We start from the raw sequence: 16,847 nt of genomic DNA on the forward strand, positions 1-16,847 counted from the left end.
CCAGTGCATGTTGGACTCCGGCAGGGCTGCCCTATGTCACCGGTTCTGTTCATCATTTTTATGGACAGGATTTCTAGGCGCAGCCAGGGGCCGGAGGGGGTTCAGTTCGGGGGCCGGCAGATTTCGTCTCTGCTTTTCGCGGATGATGTTGTCTTGTTGGCTTCCTCGAGCCAGGACCTTCAGCATGCGCTGGGGCGGTTCGCAGCCGAGTGTGAAGCAGCTGGGATGAGAGTTAGCACCTCCAAGTCCGAGGCCATGGTTCTCGACCGGAAAAAGGTGGCTTGCTCCCTTCAGGTTGGAGGAGAGTTCCTGCCTCAAGTGGAGGAGTTTAAGTATCTTGGGATCCTGTTCACGAGTGAGGGAAGGATGGAACGTGAGATTGACAGGCGGATCGGTGCAGCGGCCGCAGTAATGCGGTCGCTGTATCGGTCTGTCGTGGTAAAGAAGGAGCTGAGCCGAAAGGCGAAGCTCTCGATTTACCGGTCAATCTACGTTCCTACCCTCACCTATGGTCATGAACTTTGGGTCATGACCGAAAGAACGAGGTCCCGGATACAAGCGGCTGAAATGAGTTTCCTCCGCAGGGTGGCGGAGCGCTCCCTTAGAGATAGGGTGAGGAGCTCTGTCACCTGGGAGGAGCTCAGAGTAGAGTCGCTGCTCCTCCGCATCGAGAGGAGTCAGCTGAGGTGGCTCGGGCATCTCTATCGGATGCCCCCTGGACGCCTCCCTAGGGAGGTGTTCCAGGCATGTCCCACCGGGAGGAGGCCCCGGGGAAGACCCAGGACACGCTGGGGTGACTACGTCACTCGGCTGGCCTGGGAACGCCTCGGGATCCCCCCGGAAGAGTTGGAGGAAGTGTCCGGGGAGAGGGAAGTCTGGGCGTCCCTGCTCAGACTGCTCCCCCCGCAACCCGGCCCCGGATAAGCGGAAGATAATGGATGGATGGATGGATGGCTTGCACCAGGCAGCATGCTGTCTGGCGAGCTTGTGCCCAAAGTTCAGCTTATTTAAACTGGTGGCGAGTGCACCTCAAATTTCATTGTGTCTGAAAGGGCCGTAACACTTCAGTGCAGTCAGATGGCTGAGATCAACAATCAGTTTTTTTCATGCTTCAAGTCTTTCATGCATTCAGGTTGTAGAAAGTCTTCTTTACAAATGGATGTTATTTTGTATGAAGGGTTTGAAAAAAAAAAAAAACTATAATGATTTGTACATGGATAACAGATCGCTGTACAGGGGTTCAACCTGACACCAGAAAGGGCAAAAAGACACAAAGATACTTCTGACTTACTACTATGTACTATATACTTCTGAGCAACACTTAAACAAGAAATTGGCAGTCATGGTAAAATACATTGCAAGCTTAGTGTCACAGTCTGTGCAGATTTTAACAGGAACAGTTTCCTGTTTCAGTATCAAGTGTAGAGTAATGGCTCTAACATGCTGGAATTAACAGGAGTATTGCTTTAGCAAAGCTGTTCATAAAACTTCAACATATAAATAGTAACATTGATGGGTGAAGCAACCAATAAACAGGATCCAAGTTGATTTTTAGTGAAATAAATGTCAGCATGATAGCATCAACAATGTCTTGTTTGTTTATTTTCCCTACATGAATCATAATTTATTCAACTTAGTTTCAATCCCTATTTTTTTCCCCAGTCATCCATGCCCCCCTTGCAGTCGCTCTGTGCCACCCCAAGGGGGTCCGCCCTCCACTTTTAGAACCACTGATTTATGCTAATTGTATGATCTGCTCTCACCAGAAAGTGGAACAGTGACATTAGTCCACAGGCTTTTGTTGAAATATCTGGCTCTTGAAATAGTAACTATACTCGCAGAGCTAGCTGGTGAATCAGTGTCGAGCTAGCCGCTAACATCCTAGCCAACTGGGCTGTATTCCAAAGATGTTCTTGTACAATCGACTCCTGCCTCATAATTGTCTGCAAACAATTCTTCTTTTATGGAAAGATTTTTACTCCAACTGTGGAGGTTAAATAAAAGGGAATGGTGCAAGACAGTTAGTAAGAACTTTTCACACATTTACTTCACACCAGGTAATTCACTTATTGGAATAGTTCCATTGGGGTGAATTGAATATGCTGTGACATGCTGCCATTTTAAATGCTGGTGTGACCAGGTCTTTCATCTTTCAGATTTTTGAAGTTGCTTTAAATGATGACTTGACTTGACATTTGTGTATCATCAGTTGGGACTTGAGTCCAGACTTCATAGCTGAGACTTGTGACTTAATTGTGTGTTGCAAAATATGACTCTGGTATCTCCCGATAACATTAGAGTAAAATCATGTCCACGTAACTAGCCTTCGAAATAATTAGAAACCAGAGCTGTTCTGAGATTAAGCACACAGATCTGACTAGTTTTTCCTTTATTTGACATCATCTGATTTAGGGAAAACAAAATCTGGTAAACTGTAAGAGATCTAACTTCCATGTCCTGTGATATACTGTGTCAGCACCAGCTACCTTTCAGAATTTAGCAGATATGTCACACATTTTTTCCCTCACCTTGCATTGTCGATGGCTAATGAGCTGCTCATTTAGAGGCAGTGAGAATGTCATATGTCAGATGTCATTTGTGCTTACCTCTAGTGAGAGCAGCTGGACATGCATCCAGGCTCCACACCCATAAAACTCAACACCTCTCTTGACTAAGCATCTCTAGTTTCAGAAATAGCAACAGCGGTTTTGTAATGTGTCAGGCCTCCCTGCTGCACTGCAGCACACCCACATGTTTTCACGGCTCCTGATAACCAAGCAGCTGGGAAGCTTTCTAGCATTGATCCAAATGCGGAAGCTACCAGCACTGCCAGGATGTATTTGATTTGCAGATAACTGATGTCATTTGATATAATTGATCTGCTGCATTAACTATCTGGAGCTCATGTCTGGAGTGTTAAGGACATTAAACATGTAGACACATCTTGAATAGGAATGATCTGACACAATTTCTTTGTAAAATGAGAAAAGATATGGTGACCTTGGCATCATGGATTTAGCATCTATAAAAATATCAATAGCAGCCTTAAAAAGCCCACACTGGTCACACCTATTCTGCAGAGGCTGTGTATGTTTTTTGTGAAGTCATCTGGAATTGGCTAGGTCTGTTTCTTCAGCAGCATAGCTTTCAGCACAGAGCTAGCATAGCTGAAAAGCTGTAAATGGTAGCCTTGTTAGTGGAGTGTTGGCTGTGGCACAGCAGAGCGCCATTGTTCTGCCTTTAACACACTGTGGTTTCTATACCAGACCAGAATGATGCATTGTGGATGACAGAGGCACTCTCAGCAGTGGGTTTGTGTTAAGACTATATGTCTGATTAAAAGCTGCCTTTTAATGGGCTTTTTCACTGAAACATACAACAAGCAAAAACTCACACCAAGATCATCCTCTTCTGAAGAAATAACTGTTGTGAATTTCTGTATTAGCTGTAAGCAGAAGGAGAGCAATAGCACATTTTCTCATATATATGTTTTTACTGAACATAAGGATTCTGCTTAGAAAACATTCTCAAGTCAATATAGTATAATTTGAAATTTTGATGTGTTGTTATTGATGTTTTTAGAGTTAGTAATGGAGGTGTCGGTGTTGCCTGCTGAACAACATTACGCAAGCATACCTCACTGTTGTGGAACAGCTTTTGATGATGTTCTGATGATGAATAGCCTTTGTCCATTACCTTATGCCACAAACACCACACACTGTTGGCACAAATCTCGATAGTAGTGAAGTACCTTCAATGGCTGTAGCTCTTACCTTGTATATGTCACTGACATAGTCTGAGAGTCTTCTGGGGCAGATGTGTGTCTGTGAAAGTGTGTCTGATAAAAGCTTGCACCTCCTGTGCAAGGATATTTTTTTTACACATTTCACTTCAGTCAAACACACTAAAGTGTTTAGTACTTAATTATTTATTTTGATTTTTTTTACTTTAAATCCACAGTAACAGAAAAAATAGACACTGTTGTAAGCCATCCTCATCTGTGCCTTCTACGACTTGCAGACCATCTTTTGCATTGTAGAAAATAATGATTAACAGAACTGAAGAGGGTTACTAAATTGAAAATGTTCCACATGGTCACACCGCTGTCATTGCTGTGATGTTTCCATTGACTGAGCTTATTCCTGTGTCTGCTTATGTAAAGAAGGAATTCTAATGACTTTTTGCTGTGCTTCTGAGATCCACGTGCAGGTTTTCAGATCCTCATTGAGGAAGGGATGGAGTGCTCTGCAGTAAGGATCTTCACATTTCTGTACATCTGGCATTGTAGTCACTGGCTTCAAAGTGCAACCCATTTGTTGCTGGTTGTCAAAGTTTTAATTATTGACAGATACTGAGCACCTCCCCATAAGCCCTGACAATACAGGCTCCCAGTCTCCTGCACACTGTTATCACTTCTTTTATGGTATATCACTCAGTTGACTTTCCACCAAAGCCATAATGGCTTGGGTGATGGGAATTCCGGCTCTTTTAAGAGAGCCAGTTCTTAGGCTTGGCTCTCATAAAAGAGCTGGCTCTTTCAGCTCCAAAGTGGCTCCTCAGATTTCTTTTTTGCTTAAATTAATTAATTAATTTTACTGCATTTCCTGCGTCACTCATTTTCTCACCTTTCCAGCATTTTGTCTGTTGCGTCTCTTTCTGTGTGTGTGTCTGTGTGTGTTCGTGCGCGTGCGCTCTGTCTGTAACCCCCGCCCCTCCCCCTCCTGCTCAGTGCCTACACACTGAAGCCACCACACATCATGTAGTTGACCAATCACATGCGGCTTGAACGGAAAAAAAGTCACGAAAAAAAGTCCCAGGCAGGAGCCTGCTCCGGTCGTTCACTTCAAAGAGCGGCTCTATGAGCCGTTTCGTTCGCGACCAACACATCACTATTGGGTGATCCAATTTCCACACAGATGAATCTGATTCTGGTGACTACAGTGTGTTCACGTGTGTGACTTGCCTCAGTGATAAATCAGATGAAGCCACAGCAGAGCACGAGGCGTGTACACACAGTGATGTCATCTGGCTTTGATTATGATGCACCAGCCCTGACACCTGCTTTCGGGGCTAAATTTCTGCAGTGAGCTTTCAGTCTCTAGGGCTTTCCCTCCAATCCCACTCATTCTCCATTTAATGTGCCAAATCTGATGGGACCGTATTGTGTTGGTTTTCATGTGGAGGCATGCACATTGGCAGACCTAAAAATAATCCACCATCTTCACTTTTTGTAAAATTAATATTCTAATATTAGTGCTTGGTGATAAGATTTTTGTTTTCTTTAGTGTACAGCTGAACCAAACTGCTTCTACAAGTGTGAGTGAAAAAACACATATTTGCTTTCTTTATGGTTTAATTTATGCATGAAAGTAGTTCAACATTTTTCATATTTGGGGACAAGGGAACACCAGTATTGGATCAGGAATCACCCTGAGTCTGTGTGTTAGACTCAGTATTGGAAGAGAAACATTTGTATCTGTTAGGCTGGAGAGCCAATAATAAACTGGACCCAGTAATGCAGACCCAGAGACAGGACTTAAAAGAATCAAGAATAAATTTATTAACAAAACGAAAACACAAAACACGCTCACCGAGCGGATAGGGAAACAAACAAAAGGCGCACTCAAAAGGAGTGGAAAAACAAGAAACGAAGACGCACTCAAACTGAGCGGAGGAAAACAAAAGGAGCTCCGACGAAGCGGGTATGAGGCACGCGTGGAAGCAGCAGGAGACACTGAAAGAAAAAACACAGCACACAATAAGTGGCCGGAATGTAGACGACTGAAAACAAAACACTTTCTCTGAAAAATGAGAAGGAACAAGAGACGTAGTACTCACAACCAGATGACCAAACACACTCATGGGAGGACGAGAGAGAGAATAATCCGGCGACTGGGAGAAGACTGCAACTTCTTTAAGTACTGCAAACAATCAGGAAGTGTGCTCCAGGTGAGCACCTGGAGGTGGAGCCAGCTGCAGGTACAGGGATGCCCAGCCGCGGGAACAGGGGTGACAGACAGACACACACATAGGGAAAAGGAGAGGAGACACAAAAGGAGAGACAGGAAGGTAGGATCCTAACAGTATCAGTACACTCACATTTAACTAAGATTTTATTCTGAGTGGCTTTATAGTATATACACTTACCCTGACATATGAATTCACTGTAAGGTGATGAATGTAAACCCAATATTCAGTCTCTCACTTCTCTACCAACTCATGAGAAAAACATTTGGCTCATCACTTGCTAAATGCTCCATTATGTTCACCAGCTAGTCTCTAACCTTGGCTGTCTGCAGGTTGGTGTTGGGTAGGTGGTGTAGAGTGGGTTTATCAGAGCTTTTTCATTGAGAACAGCTGTGTGCTGCTTGTTGAAACAGCACTAATAAGAGGAGAGTTTGTGGGCTGTAAAACCAAAACAATGAGCTAAAACAGTCTGAAAACCTTTACATAGTGTTAGGATCCTACTTACCTGTCCTCCTAGTGTGTGCTCCTTTGTTGCAGTGCCCACCTGCCGCTTCAGCGTGTACTTTGCCTCAAACCCGCTTTGTCAGAGCTCCCTTTGTTCATCTCCACTCCTTTTGAGTGTGCCCTTAGTATAGTTATTTTCCACTCACATGAGTGTGCTTTCTGTTGTTCATTATTGTTAATAAATCTTTGTTCAAGTGAGTCCTGTGTCTGGGTCTGCATCCTTGGGTCCAAACAAATCCTTTTGGCAAAAGCCTAACACATAGCTGTGGGGAAATGAGTTTGTCACTATGAGTTATACCTTTCACATTACACATACTGTAGCCAATTGATCCATTTTTAATATTAGAATGATGCAACTCTAAATAAATGGACATACTGTGTTTTTAACCACTGCTCACAATACTCACAATACAGTACTATATTTTTATTAAGTCACCAAATAAAATAAATAATTTAATGGTGTGCTTGAGGTAGTTTTTCATAACAATGGTGAGAGCTTATCTGGATTGTTGGAAACAGAATGGGATGTTGTTGTTGAGCCAGCTCAACAAAGAATGTTAGCATCCTGATTTATTGGATCACAGGGTGAATGTTTGACACTGTGTACAAGCATCAGACCATTATGTGACTTCTTTTCAGTGCTGTGTCATTGCTATAGATAATATGCTGTCTAACTTGGAGACAGTGGTGCTTATCGGACCACATAAGTACATACCATGGCATAATCAAGAAACTATCTGTAAAAACTGCTATTCTCTTGGTTTTCAAATTGCAATCTCTATGTTTCTAGTTCACAACTCTTATTTTGTCTTTTTGTCCGGTTTCTACACTGATTACATAATGTGATAGATTGTATGAGCCATCAAAGCCAACCCCAGCCCCCAGCAGCAGGACATCATCCTTGGTCTCTGCCTACCAAGGAATCCCTGATTTCCCAGGAGTGATTGTTCTGAGCTGTCAGCTTCAACAAACCATCAAATTGATTTCTCATTACATGGTCTTAGTGAGCTGTATGTACTGTGTAGGCCAGTGATTCGATGAAAGATGAGTTCCTGTTCATGAAAAAATTACGCTGTTGTGAGGAATCTCTCTTATATTTCTGACACATCAAGGTTTTAGTTACACAGCTTTGGCTTGGCCATTTCATATTATTGCCTCTGTTTGCTATTATAATGTTCTCATCTTCAAGAGTGGGGAATCTCTCTCCAGGGAAGGCTGCAATGACAGGCACCTGAGCCTAATTGATTTCAGTTGGAGATGTAAAAGAAACAGCAAACTGACATTTCCGTGTAATCTTCAGTGGGGGTAGGCAGGTCTTTGTGGATTCTATTTAAAAAGACCATAAACAAGCCATCTTGTAAATTACTTAATACTTGGCAGGTGACATCACAGCCCTCAATACCACATCCACATAACCCTGCCACCCTAAATCCCCTTTCTAATTTGAATAAATGCACAAGATTGGAAGGTTGAGATGTAGGCCTGTGGATGCATGGCAGATAAGAGATTTTCTAGGTCTGGGCTTAGCTAGACTGATACTGAAGAGCCTCTGCACTAAACGGTCAAGGAAGACTGTTGATTGGCAGAGTGTTTGCTGATATGCCTGCAGGGTCATACATGAGATCTAGTGGCTCCAAAACACTCTGGAGTACAAGAGCAGAAGAGTAATTTTCTGAATAAAAAACTACCTAGCAAATGTTTTCTTTCAAAGCAGGGTCAAAGGCAGTATCTGTCTGTCCATCCAATACTTGGTCCATAGCATCTCCACAATAATAAGACAGATTGCCATAGGATTTGTTTGCATATTCATATCACCCAAAGGATTACTGTTAATGATTTTGGTGACTTGACCTTTTTTTTTTTGTTTTTTATCGTATCATATTAATTATACTGGACTGTGTTGATGTAGGGCTGCACGGTGGCGCAGCAGGTAGTGTGCGTGTCTCACAGCAAGAAGTTTGCATGTTGTTTCCCGTGCATGCGTGGCTTCTCTCCGGGCACTCCGGCTTCCTCCCACAGACCAAAAACATGCTCATTAGGTTGATTGGTGACTCTAAATTGCCCCTAGGTGTGAGTGTGAGTGTGAATGGTGTGTGTATATGCCCTGCGATCGGCTGGCGACCGGTCCGGGGTGTACCCTGCCTCTCGCCCGTTGACAGCCGAGATAGGCTCTGGCTTATCCCCCGCGACCCCGAAAGGGATAAGCGGCATAGAAAATGGATGGATGGATGGATGGATGTGTTGATGTACTTACAGTACTATGACTGACGGCACAGCTAAAAGTGAAAGTAGAATGTAAAAGTTGAAATAACATTGGCGTTATGGAAGAGGTTTGATGACATTAAAATTACAAGAAAATGAGCAGAATTACTACATCACTAAGAGCAGCCACATATGGTGTCATCTTGTAACTACACTGACTACGAGAAGAGATGTGTCATGATCTGATACAGCAAAGCAGACGATAATGAGTAATCAATCATGCCGTGTGGTTCATTGTAATCAATCATAGAATCATGTTGCAAAGGGAGGATGACAAGAAACTCTCTCTGAGAGATGAATAATTCTGGTTTAGTCATTGTGTAAACTCTCCTCTGACAGTACCCTCAGGACAAAATGTCATCTTTTGAAACAAAGTTTCACATAATTTAACAGCCAGATGAAAATGAACATTGCTTTGGACAATCAGGCTCCCAATGAGACAAATCCTTTCAATCTTAACTGACCCATGGCCTCTCCTCTCGTGCCACCCCTCGGAAGAACTTATGATTTTTGTCCCACTCCTGGTAAGCCTCTAAGAATACTAAAACAATGTGCATGTTGGTCATTCTGGCCCATGTATTGTATTAATATTATGGGTTGTTATGATCATTGCAGCCTTCATCAGGATCTTTTGTTATGTTCATTGAAAATAATGATACTTTGATTGACATTAACACAAGGAGGAATGCATAAAAAGCCCTGTGCCTCACACATTACATCATCACCACAAATGGCTGGCAGAACTCTCAGTTCTCAAATATTGGCTGCCAAATCAAAGCAAATGTGCCTCTTTGCCCTGTATGGATACAGTACAGAGACATCATGCAGTGTCTTCTCAGGTGCCACCTCATCCTCTGAGCTCTATAACTTTTTTATCTCCTGGATTTCCCCCATCTAACAGGCCTATGACTCCGAGTCTAGTTCATCAAGTCTCAGTCTAGTTCTTCCTGTCTCTCCCTGTCAGCATTCTCCTCCAACATAAAGTCTAACAAGCTAAAAAGAGGGTCAGTGAATGCCCATGTCCACTACAGTGTCCTTACGTAGTGAATGGGAATGAGAGAAGTGCGAGCCAATTTCAACCATTTGTAGGATGTCTGTAAGGGAGTATTAAGTTCTGTTTTGTAAAGCCAGAAAGTGGGCCCATCCCAAAGATGAGTTATTACCAGAAGGCATGGGATGTCTTCATGGGATGTAGCATAGTGTTTTTTTTTTTTAAAACACTAAAGCACTCAACACTCAACATGGTGCAAGCAAGGAATGCCATGATACTGCTTCCCTCTGCAGTGCTGAGTTAAATTTCACTGATTTATTGCTATGAGAGGCATCTTGCTGTTGCTTGGCAACACATTATGTGCTGTTTCTCAGTTGTGTGTTGGTGAGCTACACAGTATAACATGTTTGCTATAGCTGAATGCATAAGTCAGTGATGATCCTATGACAGTCTATCAAAGACAGATTTTGGCTGCTCGTGGACAAAACAATCAAAACAAGCTGGCAGATGCACAATCAGCATCATACCACCACCTTGTAGGGGTGTTACTCCTACTGTCTTAGCAAACAGCTGCCTACTTAAACATTAAGCAGACACAGAGTTAGCAGTCATTTGAAATGGTGTTTGTGTCCACCTGACAAATGTAAGGCCAATATTCACTCTCCTTTTAATTCTGGTTGTCTCCAACAATGCCTGAGAAAAATGCATTTGTCTGTAGCCAGTAGATGCCCAGTTTCATCTGCCAGCCACGAGGTAACTTTGTAGGCTTATTTTGGCCTGGGCCAGTAGTGTACAGCGTCATCATCAGTGCTCTCTTTGGGAACATGGCTGCGAATGGGCATTGATGAGAGGGGATTAGACTCAGCCATTTAGTAAATGTGCAGGTGGTCAAGCTATAGCAATGAGCTAGATGTGGCTCTCAGGGTCAGCTTTGGATTTCCCTGTTGACCTCTAAAAAAATTGGCAGAAATGGTTGTCCTCTCCTCAAGCGTCATACAACTTATCCTTAGTTATTATTATTTATTTATTACTTATTTTGGTAGTTTCTGGAAATGCCCCAGTGTCTGTAAGTCTGTAATTTTTCCACAGTGACTTAAAAACTGTAACTGTAAAACTGTTTGCTCCAAACCACAGTTGAGGCAGATGCCTTAGTGAATATTGAAATCCTTAAATGTCAGCACCTGCGTAAATAATTGTTGGATGATGAGTATTCATGAGAAACCCTATTAGCTCCCCAACTACCTGTTCTTGCAGTTTTGTGCTGTGTGCAGTGAAAACATTACTTTGTGCTCAGAGGACATGATAGGCAGTCGCTGAACGAGGAGATGCCAGACTGTGTTCCTCCAGTTTCCAGGACAAATAACACTCCTGGACATTTCTAAGTATTGTATTGTTGCTCTTCAAAGGCAGAATGCAAAAATGCAAACTTCCACTGCTTCAGATTTTTTTTATAGTTTACTAATGCCTGTCTGATCAACATGATATCATAATCATATTGCATGTTCTTTTGGATCATATATTAGATACCATTATGAGAGGATTAACAGAAAATGCGGGCATCAACTTGTAGTTGAGAGCAACCTTGGTTTCTGGAAAAGCCCAGCCTCAAAAAGTCAACAGTCTTTTTGCAGTCAAGGTTTTCCTCTCTGCTTATTTTTACTAACTGGGTTGGAACTAAACCTTTAAGTAACATAGCAGTTGTCTTATCTGACATGAATTTGGGTCATATCACCCTTCAGATGAAGAAATGTTTTTCCTAAGAACTGATGACTGAAACTGTCTCCCTCCGACCAATCCCTTTCTCCCAAATCCACAAGAAAGAAATGAAGGAGTTTTGAGAACTAGAGCTTTATGGATTGCAGTTCATTTATATCATAGGCTTTTTTTTACTGACACATTTGATGGGGTTGCCCATGCAGAAGAGCTTATGGGATTACAGTGTGTCGAACGGTTGATGCAAAATTGAAAGAGGTGTTTTTTTTTTTCCTCAAAACAAGGAGAGTGACTCAGAGATGAAGGGTGAGAGGGAACATGTTACCTACTAAAATTGGTCTGACTTGCTGAGGCGTTGTTAGGAAGGTGGTCATGTTTCCACTCCAAAGGGACCTGATCAGGGCGAAGCGCTAACCTTCACAAACATGAGAATTAGATAATTCAATACCAAGAAAGACACACAAAACTCTCTGCTGGCTGTTACACTACTTTTGAAATGGCTGATTAGTATCGCCGTAAACAGCCAAATGGTCATTTACCACCAAGTTAAGCTGCTAGCTTTTGCTGAGAGGAACCAAAGCTGTAAAACTGTGGAAGCAACTATATGATGAATACTGTGATGTAAAGTAATTGTTGATATTGTGGGTTTATAGCTTGAATCATAACAGTCAATGATTAGCATGCTTTCAGACTTCAATGTCACCAGTATTTTCAGCAATTCAAATAGGACTAGGATGCTTGGTTACTGCTGTTTCCCCCAGTGGGAGCAACAGTTGAACAATCAGAGCTTTGTTAGCAGGACTATGAGTGGGGATGTTATTTTCCAATGCCAGACCAGAAATATGGCTACATCCATGAAAATAGCACCAGCAAATTTGCCACACAAATAATGGCAATGCACACAACTGTAAGGTTGTTGCAAGTTGAATTCAAGAAATAACAATTGACAAGTTAACTGTCCCTATGAACCGCTACTACTACAGTTCAAAATGACATCATGGCTAATGGATATGTCACTCCCTTCTGATTGGTAAGGGCAATATAAAACAGATGAACCGCATCTCAAACAGAAATAGTCAAACATGAACACAGTGACAGTGTGAATGAATAAAGTGGCAATTATTTGGCAAGCCAATGTCCATCCCTGTCAATGTGTCCTTTAGCAAATCAGTTTACCTTCCTGCTCCATCTTACCAGGCATTTGTGTTTCTAAGGACTTTTGTCAGGATTTATAAAATGAATCTTGGGGAAACTCCCATTAAGTCAAGGCAGTTTATTTATATTGCCCAATATCACAAATCAGTTTGCCTTGACTTTCTTTACAATTTATACACAATATGACAACCACTTTCCTTACACACTTGATTTGGATAAGGAAATAAGGAAAAAAATGAAAGAAACCAGAAACTGGAAGAGCAACAGAGGAGGTTTCCCTCCCCAAAGATGGACAGACATGCAATAGATTTCCTGTATACAGGATAGATCAACAAAAAAATCACTCAACAATCATATACAAAATATGACGACTATATGTATATATATGAGAAATTTATGTATTGGGTTCCTATTTCTGTGGGAAAAACAAGGTTATATTCTATTATTCACTGTTTTCATTGAGCTAACTTTAGTGGCCATTGGAGGAACGGCAGCTGAGCACTGGTAGACTGGTTTCATCAGTCAATATTATATGATTATAATTAAAATTTATTATAATATTATAATTAAGAATAAGTAAACAAGACTATCAATCTCAGTGCCAATTTTTGGTGCCTTACACTTTTTTATACTTATTTTATCCACTTACACTTATATATATAGTTTTCCACCTACAACTAAAAAGTAAAGTATTTGATAACCATCTTTGGTTACTGCTTTATCTTCGACTACTTGCCAGACAAATGAGCATACTGACACTCCTCATAACTACTGTAGCAGCATGATTACAGCAAGAAATAATGCAGTGTTTATTACTGCCATAAAATGACTTTGAAGTGTTGTATTCAGCACAAGCCACTAGTCTCTTTTCTGCCTCTGCTGCTGACCTCATTCTGTTGTGTGACTGGATTTGGAGTGGTTGCCATATCCTACCATTGAACCTCTGCAGTGAATAGCGTTAGCCTGGAGCACATCTGTTCAGAAGGCTAATCCACAAAAGGCTGGTCCCTTGCATAATGCTCCCACTGGGCAACCACTTCAGCTGGCACAAACAAGCCGTACAACAATAGTGTCGCTGAAGCTAGCCTTGGCAAGGCTACGTGGCGAGCTAAATCAAGCCGACTCGTGTTTGAGTCCTGCTAACTGTCTGCAGCAGAGCTGTTGGCCTCATTTCAGAAGCCTTCACCCGGCTTTCCCCCTTTATCCAATCCTGCCCTCTTTCTTATATTGCAACCCCCTCATCTGTCAGTCTCTTTTCTGCTCAACCACACTATGCTTTCTCTATCTCATCACTGTTTTCTTTTTAGCCATCTTCTCACATTTAGTCTGTATTCCTGTGCTCAGTGCACGTCATGCCTGACCAGGTCACCTTGTTAGTCTTTGTAGTCTTTGACATTTTGAAGTCACAGCATTTTGCACAAAGCCCTGCAATCTTACATAATACAGCATCAGATAGACTAGGTTAAGACTATCATAGACAACGGGGCTGAAACACTTTTTATTATGAGCAGGAAAGCTAAAATTTAGTCAGGTCATTTATATTTAGCCAAACATTACTACATTATAGTCTGTATGCAGCTCAGCTGGCAGAGCGTGAAGGTGATAGCACCATTGTCACATTTCAGCACAAGCTACACAGTGAATATCTGATATCCAGTTATGGTGTCTGGTTTCAGTGATTCAAGGTATTCATATAGTGGTTTACGTGTACAGTTGGTTTGCTTTTGACATTAGCATCTAAAGAGCCTTTGAGTACCTTTTAAAGTGCTATACAAATAAAATGTACTATTGTTGTTATTATTATTATTATTATTATTATTATTATTATTATTATTATGATTATTATTATTACTACTACAAAACCACCCATAACTCCCATCTGAGTGCATGGAGAAAATATGCATTGCAATCAGCTAATGTTCAAATTGTGGATTTAGAGGACCTTTGTTTAATTCGTTTCAGTGCTTCACAGACAAACCTGTGGAAGTCTTTTGTGTCAAGTTTCACTTTGATGGAAATCTGTAGAAAACAAACTGACCTGGAGAATTAAAAGTGGAGGATGCTGTTATAATATCTGTGTGAAAAATAATCTGGCTGTGTTGGAGTGAAAACTGCATAAATGGTCTACAGACAGTTATGAGACAGGAGTCTGTGGTACAGGTACAACAGTCTGTCTTTTGAATAAACTGGGTGAACTTATTGTGGGGTTAATGACAGAGCTAGCAGCCAGCTAAATTGAAAAGCTATTTAGACTAGTGCTGGTATGTTTACTGCCATCTTGTGTGTTACAGTTAGCTCACCAGCTACAGTAGTTCACAGACTAGCCCTGTGAGTAGTGACTGTCACCAGGCTTAAACATGACCTGTATGTCATACTGAATGGTATGATCAGGGTTTGTAGTCATTTACAGTTGGACCTCAGCTGTAGTTCAAGCCTTGGGTTGCTGTGAGAAATAAATCATGTCAAATAATTTGGCAGCCAACTATAACAAGATAGCATGGAATATAAGGAAAATAAATGCATTGAAGATTGAGCAAAATGTTTAGTTACAAAAAAAAGACAAAGTGAAAATGTAGTACTGAAGGATGTAGAAAATATAGTAAGGCAGAAATGGCGTGTCTGCATAGATCCCTGCAGGTACAAATAGACTTGCTCTGAACTGAATTGAATTAGATGTCTGGTACTGAAGGGGGGAAAGGGTTCAAGGGTTCAGAATTAGGAGAACAAGTTGTAGTGCCCTGTGGTAGTAATACCATTGTTTAGAGTTATGTACAGTAAAAGCCTACAGATTCTCTTTAGAAAAAATATGAGGAGCCTAATATTTTGAATGCAGTGCAACTAAAATATTAAGTTTGAATGTAGTTAGCAGAAAGTACAACTACCTTAAGTGGGTGCCAATAACCACACAGAATAAAGGGAATGTGTAAACTTCTTTTCCAGTCACTCTCAGTGGAGAAGCTCTTTAAAATCAGTCAACTTGTGATTTCTTATACACTACACTACGCTCACAGCCACAGTCTTGATTCAGAGTGAATGAGTGGCTGTGCTACAGAGCCTGCTCCTGCCTGTGCTGATAAGGTAAAAATGTCTTGAAGGTTGCTTTGATAAAGCCATGGGTTGAGCCTAGAGAATAGCCTTCCACCCTCACTGTGAAGGAATGCAGAAAATGTTTGCATAACCTCCTTGGTGTTGCAACACTGCCGGGCAAGGATAGACATAAATGTGTTCAAGACGGTGTTTGGCTGGGAAAGAAAGAGCTCTGGGTGAGCCTGTCTGAAAATAATCAAAGTTTTTATGATGGAATTTTTAATCATTCCGTCATCTAAGGCATGAACTTTGCATCTTCTGGATTCAATTTTTTCTTCTAATAATGGATTTTTGTGGCTGATACTGATATGGATATTGGCGAATTTTAAAAATCTGATGATATATTGACCAATAATACATTTTTTTTTTTTTTTTTACATAAACACAAAACATAAACAAACATACATACATTCATGTCGGATAAGACAACTGCTATGTTACTTAAAGGTTTAGTTCCAACTCAGTTAGTAAAAATAAGCAGAGAAGAAAGCCTTTTCTCCCAAAAGACTGTTGACTTTTTGAGGCTGGGCTTTTCCAGAAACCAAGGTTGTTCTCAACTACAAGCTGATGCCTGCATTTCCTGTTAATCCTCTCATAATGGTATCTAATATATGATACAGGTCCCTTAGATTTGTGTTTTTTAAGAATATGACCAAGGTACATACTGAGCAGCAACTGAGATACTGAGTTGAGCAATAAACTTGTTGTTGCTCTCTGGTGGACAAACTTTATAATGAAGAGCCTGTTTGATGTGACCTCAAACCAGGTTTGACAAATACATCAACAGGATTTATTTGCAATAAGCTGATATCAAACGATATATTGACCCAGCCAATTTATTGGGGGAATTTTGTCTTAAAATAGGATTCAGAAACATCAATAGAAAGGGAATATCTGTCAAAGACTGTCTATAGGTGATGTACTGTAGCACTCAGAGCTGTGCTATAAAGAGTGCTACAAATCCATCCAGAGACAGGTCTCTAGGAAAGTGCAGCTGTCATCTAGGGTGTGCTCCAATAAGACACAGCACAATCAGTAAAAATAGTCTACAAGGTTTAAATTTAGGTTCAAATTTGTTGTGTGTTGAGGATGTTGCTGCTGCATTCAGTGCTACTTCTGCCATCTTGTGGGTGAAATGGTGCAATTGCAATGTGGATCAGACAGCAGG

At 41.3% G+C, this 16,847-nt stretch overlaps 1 protein-coding gene across 2 annotated transcripts in view; it reads left to right on the forward strand.

The window, feature by feature from the left end:
- The window catches only part of prkcz (protein kinase C, zeta), a 144,578-nt gene that overhangs the window by 43,482 nt on the left and 84,249 nt on the right, over positions 1–16,847 (forward strand). The gene's annotated exons all lie outside the window — the stretch shown is intronic.

This window comes from Chaetodon trifascialis, chromosome 8 (genome assembly GCF_039877785.1).
Source record: "Chaetodon trifascialis isolate fChaTrf1 chromosome 8, fChaTrf1.hap1, whole genome shotgun sequence".
Taxonomy (NCBI): domain Eukaryota; kingdom Metazoa; phylum Chordata; class Actinopteri; order Chaetodontiformes; family Chaetodontidae; genus Chaetodon; species Chaetodon trifascialis.